This window comes from Anser cygnoides, chromosome 2 (genome assembly GCF_040182565.1).
Source record: "Anser cygnoides isolate HZ-2024a breed goose chromosome 2, Taihu_goose_T2T_genome, whole genome shotgun sequence".
Taxonomy (NCBI): domain Eukaryota; kingdom Metazoa; phylum Chordata; class Aves; order Anseriformes; family Anatidae; genus Anser; species Anser cygnoides.
In genome coordinates this window covers 4012166-4025665 of record NC_089874.1, presented here as the reverse complement: position 1 = coordinate 4025665, position 13500 = coordinate 4012166, and the positions used below count along the sequence as shown (strand labels likewise).

The 13500-nt window shown below is 44.7% G+C and overlaps 1 non-coding gene across 1 annotated transcript; it reads right to left on the bottom strand.

The window, feature by feature from the left end:
- Nucleotides 1-11204: 11204 nt before the first annotated feature.
- TRNAS-GCU (transfer RNA serine (anticodon GCU)) lies at nucleotides 11205-11286 on the bottom strand. Its single transcript has one exon. It is a non-coding gene; the product is annotated as a tRNA-Ser (tRNA).
- Between the last annotated feature and the right edge of the window lie 2214 nt (nucleotides 11287-13500).

The window sequence follows — 13500 nt, the reverse complement described above, 5'->3', positions numbered from 1 at the left end:
TTATATATATATATATATGTATATATTATATATATATATATATATATATTTATATATGTATATTTATACATTTATATATCTGTCCTGGTTCCAGTTAGGACAGAGTTAATGTTCCCTCATAGTAGCTGGTAGGGTGCTATGTTTTGGATTAGGATGAGAAGAGCGCTGATAACATGCTGATGTTTTAATTGTTGCAGAGCAGTGTTTACACCAGGCCAAGGACTTTTCGGCTTCTCGCTCTGTCCTGCCAGCGAGCAGGCTGGGGGTGCAGCAGGAGCTGGGAGGGGACAGACCCAGGACAGCTGACCCAAACTGGCCAAAGGGGTATTCCATACCATCTGACGTCATGCTAAACAATATATAGGGGTGGCTGGCCGGGGTGGGGGGGCCGGCTGCTCGGGAATAGGCTGGGCATCGGTCAGCGGGTGGTGAGCAATTGCATTGTGCATCACTTGTTTTCTTACACATTATTATTGTTAATACTATTACCATTATCACTATTATTATTATTATTGTTATTATTATTTTCCTGTCTTAATAAACTGTCTTTATCTCAACTCACAGGCTTCACTTTCCCGTTTCTCTCCCCCCATCCCAGAGAGGGAGGGGGGAGGGTGAGCGAACGGCTGTGTGGTGTTTAGCTGCCAGCCGGGTTAAACCACAACAGTCTTTTTGGCGCCCAACGTGGGGCCCGAAGGGTTGAGATATCGACAAATCTGACCAGAGTGTGTTAAACTAAAATTGGTATAAGTATTGGACCTGCTTAATAGTTGCTAGTCACGATGTTGATTGCCTTAATCTCCAGTCTGCTGTACCTGTATTCCAAATTGAGTTTTATGGTGCGTTACTTTCTGTATGTGCTCCCTGTTGCACTGTTTATCCTTTCCGGGCCCTGGTTTAAGATTGTTATGGTACTGTGCGGTGTAACAATGGCTTATGAAATGATGAAATATCTGGTCACGACTTTAACCTGGTATTTGTACTCAGCACTGACGTCGACTCTATACTTTGGAACCCATATCTCGGAAACTATTAGCAATTACACCTATTGCTTGTTTTCGTTAGGGAGCCAATCTGTGAAGGGGACAGGGGAAGACATGTTTCCCTACCTGTTCACTCTCCCTTTCTCCTTCACCACCACCCTCTTATCCCCCGAGCTAGTTACGGTGGTTCTCCGAGATGTTGAATATCCTTGGGATACTCAGACCAGCCTGCTCTTGTTGTTATGTCTCCTGAATGCGCTTCAGATTTTGTGGAGGGTTAAACAACTACTTAGGAATCTCATCCGGAGATCTGTCTTGAGGCGGGGTAGTTGCGAGTGGCAGGGAGTGTGGGAGGATATGGGCAGGTTTCTAGAGCAGTGGTCACCTCCAGTGTTTTGGACATTCACCCCTGAACAACTGCAAAATCCTAAAAAGCTGGCAGAATGCTTGAAAAAAAGGTGTCATGACTCTGGCAGTTCCAAAGTGACACACAAAGTGACACAGCTGGCTTGTGCCTATCGAGCTGCAATTGATGTTATTAGCAACCTAGCTCCAGCTCCTGCAGCCGCTCCAGCTGCAGCTCCTGCAGCCGCTCCAGTTCCAGCTCCTGCAGCTACTCCAGCTGCAGCTCCTGCAGCCGCTCCAGCTCCTGCAGCCGCTCCAGTTCCAGCTCCTGCAGCCGCTCCAGTTCCAGCTCCTGCAGCTACTCCAGCTCCAGCTCCTGCAGCCGCTCCAGCTCCTGCAGCCGCTCCAGTTCCAGCTCCTGCAGCTACTCCAGCTCCAGCTCCTGCAGCCGCTCCAGTTCCAGCTCCTGCAGCCGCTCCAGTTCCAGCTCCTGCAGCCGCTCCAGTTCCAGCTCCTGCAGCTACTCCAGCTCCAGCTCCTGCAGCCGCTCCAGCTCCTGCAGCCGCTCCAGCTCCAGCTCCTGCAGCTACTCCAGCTCCAGCTCCTGCAGCCGCTCCAGCTCCTGCAGCCGCTCCAGCTCCAGCTCCTGCAGCTACTCCAGCTCCAGCTCCTGCAGCCGCTCCAGCTCCTGCAGCCGCTCCAGCTCCAGCTCCTGCAGCCGTTCCGGCTCCTGCAGCCGCTCCAGCTCCAGCCCCTGCAGCCGCTCCAGCTCCTGCAGCTGCCCCAGCTCCTGCAGCTGCCCCAGCTCGTGCAGCTGCTCCCACTCCTGTGGCTGGGTCAGAGAAACGAGCTGTAGCAGTGCAAGTTGACCCCGCAGAGGGTATCCCAACCCCTGTGGCAGACCCTGTGTCTGGGTCAGAGAAACGAGCTGTAGCAGTGCAAGTTGACCCCGCAAAGTGTATTCCAAGCCCTGTGGCAGACCCTGTGTCTGGGTCAGAGAAACGAGCTGTAGCAGTGCAAGTTGACCCCACAGAGGGTATTCCAACCCCTGTGGCAGACCCTGTGGCTGGGTCAGAGAAACGAGCTGTAGCAGTGCAAGTTGCCCCTGTAGACAAGGTGAAAAAATGGTATAGAGGCTCAGGTCGTTTAAAACGCAGACAGTCTTCTGCTAAGTCTGGGCGAAGTGAAGACGAGGCTGGGCCATCAAAGGTGCAGGAGACTGAAGATGAGGATGAGGATGGCGAAAAATCAACAGTAACTACCCGGACTCCATACCAGCCATCAAAGGTGCAGGAGACTGAAGATGAGGATGAGGATGTCGGAAAATCAACAGTAACTACCCGGACTCTACACCGGCCATCAAAGGTGCAGAAGACTGAAGATGAGGATGAGGATGTCGAAAAATCAACAGTAATTACCCGGACTCTATACCAGCGTGAGCTACGAGATGTGCGAAAAGATTTTGGTCGCTGTATAGGCGAGCAGCTTGTCACCTGGCTGCTCCGGTGCTGGGACACGGGAGCCAATTATGTGGAATTGGAGGGCAAGGAAGCCAGGCGGCTGGGATCCCTTGCTAGGGACGCATGCATTGACAAAGCAATTGGAGATGGAGCACAATCTCGCAGCCTCTGGAGGCGTCTCCTGTCAGCTGTGAAGGAAAGGTATCTCTTCAAGGAAGAACTTGTATGTTTACCAAGCAAATGGACCACCATGGAGAAGGGAATTCAGTACCTGAGGGAATTGGCCGTACGGGAAGTAATTTATAAGGACCTAGATGACGCACAAACATCCGCAGATCCAGATGCAGTCCAGTGTACACCACCCATGTGGCGGAAGTTTGTACGGAGTGCCCCATCATCATATGCCAACTCATTGGCAATACTAACCTGGAAAACGGAGGAGAATCCCACAGTGGATGAAGTGACTAAAATACTCCGGCAGTACGAAGGAAATCTCTCCTCTTCCCTAAAGGCCTGTGTCTCAGCTGTGGAGAAACTCTCTGAAGAGGTCCACCAACTTAAAGAGAATTTATCTTCCCCTCCACCTGAACGAACCAGTGTCCACCAGCTAAAAGAGAATGCTTTAGAGAAACTTTCTGAAAAGATCCACCAACTTGAAGAAAGATTATCTTCCCCTTCACCTGAACGAACCAGTGTCCACCAGCTAAAAGAGAATGCTTTGGAGAAACTTTCTGAAAAGATCCACCAACTTGAAGAAAGATTATCTTCCCCTTCACCTGAACGAACCAGTGTCCACCAGCTAAAAGAGAATGCTTTGGAGAAACTTTCTGAAAAGATCCACCAACTTGAAGAAAGATTATCTTCCCCTTCACCTGAACGAACTAGTGTCCACCAGCTAAAAGAGAATACCTTGGAGAAACTTTCTGAAGAGATCCACCAACTTAAAGAGAGTTTATTTTCCTCCCCACCTGTACAAACCAGTGTCTCAGCTATTAGGGGTAAACGTTCATCTATGCAAGGAAGACAATATGGTGGGCACACACACCGCGCCACCCTGTGGTTTTACCTACGTGACCATGGAGAGGACATGAGAAAATGGGATGGAAAATCTACTGCGACCCTAGAGGCACGGGTACGTGAATTGCAAAGGAAAACAATTGGGAAAAAGGAGTTCTCTGAAAGGTTTGCTGCTCCAACTTCCAGCAGGCAGTCCTTTAAACACAGAAATGAAGATTCTGACCAGGACTAGAGGGGCCCTGCCTCCAGCCAGGGGGAGGAAAGGGACAATCGAGTTTATTGGACTGTGTGGATTCGATGGCCTGGCACGTCAGACGCACAGAAGTATAAGGCTTTGGTAGACACCGGTGCACAATGTACTCTAATGCCATCAAGCTATAAAGGGCCAGAGCCCATCTGTATTTATGGTGTGACGGGGGGATCCCAGCAGTTAACTGTATTGGAGGCTGAAGTGAGTCTAACCGGTAATGAGTGGCAAAAGCACCGTATTGTGACTGGCCCAGATGCTCCGTGCATCCTTGGCATAGACTATCTTAGAAGAGGATATTTCAAGGACCCAAAAGGGTTCCGCTGGGCTTTTGGCATAGCTGCTTTGGAGACAGAGGACATTAAACAGTTGTCTACCTTGCCTGGTCTCTCAGAGGACCCTTCTGTTGTGGGGTTGCTGAGGGTTGAAGAACAGCAAGTGCCGATCGCTACCACAACTGTGCACCGGCGGCAATATCGCACCAACCGAGACTCCCTGAGTCCCATCCATAAGCTAATTCGTCAACTGGAGAGCCAAGGAGTGATCAGCAAGACTCATTCACCTTTTAATAGTCCCATATGGCCAGTGCGAAAGTCTAATGGTGAGTGGAGACTAACAGTGGACTATCGTGGCCTGAACGAAGTCACGCCACCACTGAGTGCTGCAGTGCCGGACATGCTAGAACTCCAGTATGAACTGGAATCAAAGGCAGCCAAGTGGTATGCCACAATTGATATCGCTAATGCATTTTTCTCCATCCCTCTAGCAGCACAGTGCAGGCCACAGTTTGCTTTCACTTGGAGGGGAGTCCAATATACTTGGAATCGGCTGCCCCAGGGGTGGAAACACAGCCCTACCATTTGCCATGGACTGATCCAGTCTGCGCTGGAGCAGGGGGAAGCTCCTGAACACCTGCAGTACATCGATGACATCATTGTGTGGGGTGACACTGCAGAAGAAGTTTTCGAGAAAGGGAAGAAAATAGTCCAAATCCTTCTGAAGGCCGGTTTTGCCATAAAACAGAATAAAGTTAAAGGACCTGCACGAGAGATCCAGTTTTTAGGAATAAAATGGCAAGATGGACGCCGTCAAATCCCAATGGATGTGATCAACAAAATAACAGCTATGTCTCCACCAACTAGCAAAAAAGAAACACAAACTTTCCTAGGTGTCGTGGGGTTTTGGAGAATGCATATTCCAAATTACAGTCTGATTGTAAACCCGCTCTACCAAGTAACCCGTAAGAAGAATGCTTTTGAATGGGGCCCTGAGCAACGACAAGCCTTTGAACAAATTAAGCAGGAAATAGTTCATGCAGTAGCCCTCGGGCCAGTCCGAACAGGACCAGATGTAAAGAATGTGCTCTACACCGCAGCCGGAGAGAATGGTCCCACCTGGAGCCTCTGGCAGAAAGAACCTGGGGAAACTCGAGGTCGACCCCTGGGGTTTTGGAGTCGGGGATACAGAGGATCTGAAGCCCGCTATACTCCAACTGAAAAGGAGATATTGGCAGCATATGAAGGAGTTCGATCTGCTTCGGAAGTGGTCGGTACTGAAGCGCAGCTCCTCCTGGCACCCCGACTGCCGGTACTAGGCTGGATGTTCAAAGGAAGGGTCCCCTCTACGCATCATGCAACTGATGCTACATGGAGCAAGTGGGTTGCACTGATTACTCAGCGGGCTCGAATAGGAAACCCCAGTCGCCCAGGAATCTTGGAGGTGATTATGGACTGGCCAGAAGGCAAATACTTTGGGATATCACCAGAGGAGGAGGTGGTTCGTGCTGAAGAAGCCCCCCTGTACAACAAGCTACCAGAAAATGAGAAGAAATATGCCTTGTTCACTGACGGGTCCTGTCGTATTGTGGGAAAGCATCGGAGATGGAAAGCTGCTGTATGGAGTCCTACACGACGAGTTGCAGAAGCTGCTGAGGGAGAAGGTGAATCGAGTCAGTTTGCAGAAGTAAAAGCCATTCAGCTGGCTTTAGATATTGCTGAACGAGAAAAGTGGCCAGTTCTCTATCTCTATACTGATTCATGGATGGTAGCAAATGCCCTGTGGGGGTGGTTACAGCAATGGAAGCAGAACAACTGGCAGCGCAGGGGCAAGCCCATCTGGGCCGCGGCATTGTGGCAAGATATTGCTGCCCGGGTAGAGAACCTGGTTGTAAAGGTACGCCATGTAGATGCTCATGTGCCCAAGAATCGGGCTACTGAAGAACACCAAAACAACCAGCAGGTGGATCAGGCTGCTAAGATTGAAGTGGCTCAGGTGGACCTGGACTGGCAACATAAAGGTGAATTATTTATAGCCCGATGGGCCCATGACACCTCAGGCCATCAAGGTAGAGATGCAACCTACAGATGGGCTCGTGATCGAGGGGTGGACCTGACCATGGACACTATAGCACAGGTTATTCATGACTGTGAAACATGTGCTGCAATCAAGCAAGCCAAACGGTCAAAACCTCTTTGGTATGGAGGACGATGGCTGAAATATAAATATGGAGAGGCCTGGCAGATTGATTACATCACACTCCCTCAAACCCGCAACGGCAAGCGCCACGTACTTACAATGGTGGAAGCAACCACCGGATGGCTGGAAACATATCCTGTGCCCCATGCCACCGCCCGGAACACTATCCTGGGCCTTGAAAAGCAAGTCTTATGGCGACATGGCACCCCAGAGAGAATTGAGTCAGACAACGGGACTCATTTCCGAAACAACCTTATAGACACTTGGGCCAAAGAACATGGTATTGAGTGGGTGTATCACATCCCCTATCATGCACCAGCCTCTGGAAAAGTTGAACGATACAATGGACTGTTGAAGACTACACTGAAAGCAATGGGTGCTGGGACATTCAAAAATTGGGATACACATTTGGCAAAGGCCACCTGGTTAGTCAATACCAGGGGATCTGCCAACCGAGCTGGACCTGCCCAATCAAACCTGTTACGCACTGTAGAAGGGGATAAAGTTCCTGTAGTGCACGTAAGAAACATGCTGGGTAAAACAGTCTGGGCTACTCCTGCCTCAGGAAAAGGCAAACCCATTCGTGGAATTGCTTTTGCTCAGGGACCTGGATGCACTTGGTGGGTAATGCAAAAGAATGGGGAGGTCCGGTGTGTACCTCAAGGGGATTTGATACTGGGTGAGAATAGCCCATGAGTTGAATTGTAGTATGTTAATTATTATATAATAATGTATGTCATCACTACCATGATTGCTATATATCATAGATGAAAATGATGATTAATTAGAATGTATTGGACAGAGTGTAACCTGAGCATGACATAAATGGTATGGAATAAGGGGTGGATATCTGTCCTGGTTCCAGTTAGGACAGAGTTAATGTTCCCTCATAGTAGCTGGTAGGGTGCTATGTTTTGGATTAGGATGAGAAGAGCGCTGATAACATGCTGATGTTTTAATTGTTGCAGAGCAGTGTTTACACCAGGCCAAGGACTTTTCGGCTTCTCGCTCTGTCCTGCCAGCGAGCAGGCTGGGGGTGCAGCAGGAGCTGGGAGGGGACAGACCCAGGACAGCTGACCCAAACTGGCCAAAGGGGTATTCCATACCATCTGACGTCATGCTAAACAATATATAGGGGTGGCTGGCCGGGGTGGGGGGGCCGGCTGCTCGGGAATAGGCTGGGCATCGGTCAGCGGGTGGTGAGCAATTGCATTGTGCATCACTTGTTTTCTTACACATTATTATTGTTAATACTATTACCATTATCACTATTATTATTATTATTGTTATTATTATTTTCCTGTCTTAATAAACTGTCTTTATCTCAACTCACAGGCTTCACTTTCCCGTTTCTCTCCCCCCATCCCAGAGAGGGAGGGGGGAGGGTGAGCGAACGGCTGTGTGGTGTTTAGCTGCCAGCCGGGTTAAACCACAACAATTATATAAAATATATAAAGAAGTTGAAATAGAATGCTTTGAAATTATCAAATAATAATATTTAGGTTAATCTGAATTTCTGCTTGTTTGGTTGAGTGGTTGGTCGGTTGTTTTTTAAGATCTCATGCATAAGAACCAGTAACATGCCACTCAGATTTTGGATCAGATTTCTTCCAAAAAATGTCTAAAACTTCATTTTTTTTCTTCACGAGGAAAGCTATTTTCCATAGAATTAGGCTTATGAATGTTTCACTTTATAGATGCAACAGATACAGCACATTACCTGTAGGAAATGTAACCTCAGAAACCACAAGAGTTTGCAGCTACAGTAACAATGCAGATTGTCTTGAGGTGTTAATTATTCTTAGTAGAGCATCTGAATGGAAAAAGGTCAGGTTTATCTCACCAAATTTTGTCACCAACATCAGAGATACTGACCCCTAAGGAGAGAACCAGTCATCTCTAGAGGATCTTCCACTTAACCTCTCTCAGATGCTCATTTTAAGCTAAGATAAATCATTCTCTGGAGGTGCCTTATTCTCTCCTTCAACATCAAAGGATGGCAGGGGTGACTAGATCAGACTGAACAGCTAATTTCAGATACCTCTGTTATGAATCCAGCCCCTAAAGAAGAAGTAGCAACCAGTATATGTATGAAGTTAGGAATTTAATTTCTCTTCATATTTCACACAAATATAATTGATGATGTGGGAGAAAAATAATATGTGTGGGTAGAAAAGGTTATAATTCCAAGTTTTTTCTGTTATTAAGATACATCTGACAGATGTATTCACCTGCAGGAAGCAAGACTCTACTTTTTCCTTTGCACAGATAAAACAGGAACACAGGTAAATGCTAAATATTGCTGGAAGAAACAGTTGAGGAACTGCAACGTATATTGGCAGAAAAGAATTTGGAGGTCAAAAGCAATCAATTTCAGAGTCAGCTGTAGGACTGCTATGTTACATAAGATGCAATGTGCCTGAAATAGCACTATCACAAGCGCTCTGTGAAACTGGTGTATAGAAAAAGCTATATAAAGGTAAGGCATTATTTATTTACTATGTTGATTCCACTTGATTTTGCCTCAATTTCTTTTCAAAATTAGGACAAGAAGGTGAGTGCCAGAAAAAAAAAAAAAAAAAAAGGCAATCCAAGCCATCGACTCTGAAGTCCTTTAAAGGAAGCTGTTTCTCTTCCTTGTCAAGAACAGTGGTCATTCCTCATTATACAGACAATAATGAGATGGGACCTAACCGAGTGCTGTTAGAATACCTTAGTGTTAGTGTGTAGGTGTGCCTTAATGTCCTTGCGAATGGTATAACTTTCACTAAAAAAACATAAGCTGCTCTGCAGATAACAAGCTGAAGATGAGCAACAAGATGTGTCACAATAAGCCAGGAGCTGAACTGATGATACTTGTGGGTCCCTTCCAACTCAGGAGATTCTATGATTCTATGAGTCCAGTGACTTTAACCAACATTTCTGCTGGGAAGTGTCTCTCTTCTTCCCACACTTCCCTCACCAAGAATTAGCCATTAAATAACTTTGTGTTCTGTTTTTATCCTTCATCGTATTGCATTTTGACCCCTCCCTAACAGCAGCATCATAAAATTCAGATTCATGATCAGCATATCAATAAAAACCTCCTGTATTTAAGAACTAGGTCAAGTCAGTCTAAGTTAAAAGATATGCCAATCACAGCAGGATATTTTATAGGACATAGAAGGAAAAAGGGAAATGCATTTCCCTTCTTAATTAGTAGCACCGTTATTGGGTCTTATTGAGACCCCTACTGCCTCACACTCCTCTGCATCACCTGTGTGAAACCCATGAGAAACACAGTCACAGGAAAGTGTGCTTTAGTTCAAGGATTCCAGCATCTACGTTGTCTTTGAGGAAAGCCACGCTAAGGGTTCATTTTTGCACAGTTGCTGGAGTGGTTAACAGAAAGTAGAAGCTAATCACCTATGTGGATAAATTGTGTTTAGTATCTTTCCAGTGATGCCAGCTGAGTATCAGAGAAAGAGTTTACCCAGAGTACAAAAGCAAGGTCAGTGTTTGTGACTCACAAGACTCAATTTTCTTCACAGCAAGGAAAAAGCAGAGAAGAAAAGCAAGCAAACAAGCGAGGAAACAAACAAACAAAAAGTTAAGGTTTTTTATTTCTTCACCTTTTTGTTTTCCTATTAAAAGTCATGAACAAAAACAAAGATTATGATTTAAAGAAAAAAAAAAGAAAAGAAAGAAAAAAAAAGCTTAGAATTAAGTCTTTCTGAGATATTTAGGAATGGGAATTGTCTCGTCTCCTTCTAGATGTGTAAATGTATGTAGTAGAGATACATTCATCTGAGCAAAACCCACAACTTTGCTCAGTCTTTTTGGAGTCAGTAGGGAGGAACAGATACCTTAAAGTTACAGTTCCTTGAATCCATTTTGAATGGTTACTTTAGGACCAGCTACATTCTACCTATGAATTCCAAACTGCAAATCCTTCAAAAAAAGTACCACAAATAGCACAAAATAACACCTAGAAAAAGTGATTTGATTGAAGGTTTGATTACAGCTGACCCGAGCTTCTAGACACTGCTTCAAACATCTCCATGTAATTAGTATAAATGCTGCCTGTGATCTGTATTGACATTTTAAACATTCTCTTTGAATACAATACAGTACATTTTTATTCTTTACAAATGCAAAACCTCATTTTTCACTTAATCCCACGAATTCTGCACTGCTAGGGCTACTGAACACAGTGAGGTGATCTGCTTTAGAACAATGGAGAAGAAGATTGGGTTCATCCTGATCATTCAGGATCAGGATCATTTCCTACCTAGCAAAAGAAAAGAAAAAAAAAAAAAATGATGTGAGAAGTTAGAGCTTCTTAGGTCTTGAAGTAGCTGATGTAATGGGAAGCAGAGGACAAACACAGCCACTGTCATGGAAAAATAAACATTGTTTCTCTTTTAAAATACAATCATATCTATCTCTGTGCAAAGCTGTTTCTTAAAAATAATGAATTTTCCATTTCCTTATCTCTTCTCTTTTCTTAGTGGCTAATCTTATTCTATCAACTAAATCTGAATAAAAACATTGATTTGGCTGTTCATAGAACGGCTTTGGTTGGAAAGGACCTTAAGGATGATCTAACTCCAACCTCCCAGCCATAGACAGGGATGCCACCACTAGATCAGGTTGGCCAAATACCCCTGCAGCTTGGCCTTGGACAAAGTTATTTCTCGACGAGGATGGGATTCGAACCCACGCGTGCAGAGCACAATGGATTAGCAGTCCATCGCCTTAACCACTCGGCCACCTCGTCATGTAGAGCTTAGGTCCTTTACAGTAAAGGAACTGCTTTTGCCAGGGCATGTTTCTGTTTCTTCGGAGTAATGTCATTTAAACTAGTAGATTGGAAAAGCTGTGGATGGAGGTAAATGAGGATTTGTCATTACCCAAGCTGGATCCAGCAATGATTTGAGGATTCCTCTGTTGTTATACAATGCACACCAGTATGTATACAGAAATTGGGCTTAATTTTAACAATTCATCATCATTATTATTATTTTATAGCCTATGTTATTATAAAATACCCTCAGAGGCTTGTCCAAAACAGACTGCAAGAGATTGTACCAGTCCCCCTGTAAATCTGGAACAGAGATCTGTAGCTGCAGCTATCCTGTCCCACCATTCTGTCATAACCTCTAGAGCTATCTTTATTTTAGAATAATTCTATATGTCCGTATAATTCACACACCATACTTCAGGATGTGGAGTGGTCAGGGCTCATTCTCTGTCTGTGGTGCCAACCGATAAAGTCTGACCATTTCCTTAAAATTAAACTTTATTATCCTCAAGACACTTACACAAAACCAAACCAAAGCTGCTTTAGCAGGTGGAACAGATCTGTGACCTATGCTAACTCCTTTACCATGCCCAAATCATTTGGGAGAATGGTAATTGTCTTGGACTGTTATTGTGCCAGGGACATTGCTTATAATTTAACAGCACAGACACTGAGGTGTCCAGCCCAAATTCTGGTGTCAGTTGATTTATTACTTATAAATATTTCCGTTGTATACATAATGGCCAATACTTTGTGTTTATATTGTGTGGATAACATAAATTTACTATTAGAAAAGCAAAAAAGATCTCCATGGTGTGAAGTGAATGCTTTATTGAATCTACTTAATGAATTACTACTTAATTCATAGCTTAATCAATCATTTTGTCTCTGCTATCCAATTTCAAAATACCTACCCTGCATGATGCAGCTGTTGAGAAAGAAGTTTCCCACTGCTCTGGGCCTGGTGTGTCTCTTTGAGTTTGCACAAGTTGGTTAAATTAATCCTTCTGCATTCAGCACCAGCTCAGTCAATATGCACATTGATGCTGCTGCAGGCAATGGGTTCTCATGTGAAGCTGGGATGCATGGGTTTCCATGTTGCTAATTGATGAGTTCATACAGTTTCATTAGCACGCTGAGAGCATGCAGTGCATCTTCTGCCTTTACAGAACCTGAGATTAATCTAATGTGAGTCATTTGGAAGAAACAACCTTGAGTGCAATATGATGAAATTTATGTTGGCTTGCTTATTGTGATTTTTTAATCACCACAGTGCTTTTAGTTAAAAGTTAGGGGGTTTTTGTTGTTGTTGTTTTTCTGGAAATCAGACAAAAGAAAAAGAAGTGAACTGTTTGCTGGAACATACTTGAGTTGTTATGACATTCAAGAAGCTATTTAGGATGAGAATCTTCTGCCCTAGTTTATGTGCCAAGCCCTTAGGAGTTAGATTCAGTTTGCAAATTAGGAAATTTAAGTATCTTCATGAGGTTATCCACAAGAGAGCTGGTTGTCTGAGCTCTCATTATAATCAATAGACATCTAGACAGTTGAGTCAGTGAAGTTTAGAAAGCAATTCACATCACTTAAAATCTAGACACCTGGAAAACTGGAGGATTTAGGTGCCTAAATATAAACATCAGATTCTGTAGGGTATCCTGCTGTTGTTCCCAAAGTATTAGGTTTCCCATAGGTCCTTTGTCACAGCTAGCAACATTCCACTGCTGTCTTGGATGTTCTATACCAGGAACCTATGTGTGGGCAACTGAACCTACATGTGATCAGATGAATTCTGTTGACTCTGCTGACTAGATCTCCACTAACCTCAGCTTTGACACCAGTGGCAGAATAAGCACATCAGACTGAACTGACAAGGGAGATGTTTAAGTATGTTGTCATTCAAGACCTACAGGCCTACAAGGAAGTTGGCTGATGCCCTGAAGATCTTCAGTCCTGAAATAGTGATAAGATGAAGATCAAACAGCAGTGGTAAAGTATGTATCTGGAAGTCACTGCCTGAAAAGAGCATTTTCTGGGTGTAGTAATGAAGATAGTCTTTTTTTTTTTTTTACCAAGGAACAATCAGCATATGTCAGCAGTGTTGGACCACAAAAAAAAATAAATTAAATAAATTAAAAAAAAAAGGCCAGAGTTGTGGATGTTCAAAGGCTAGATGAAGAGATTTTGATCCTG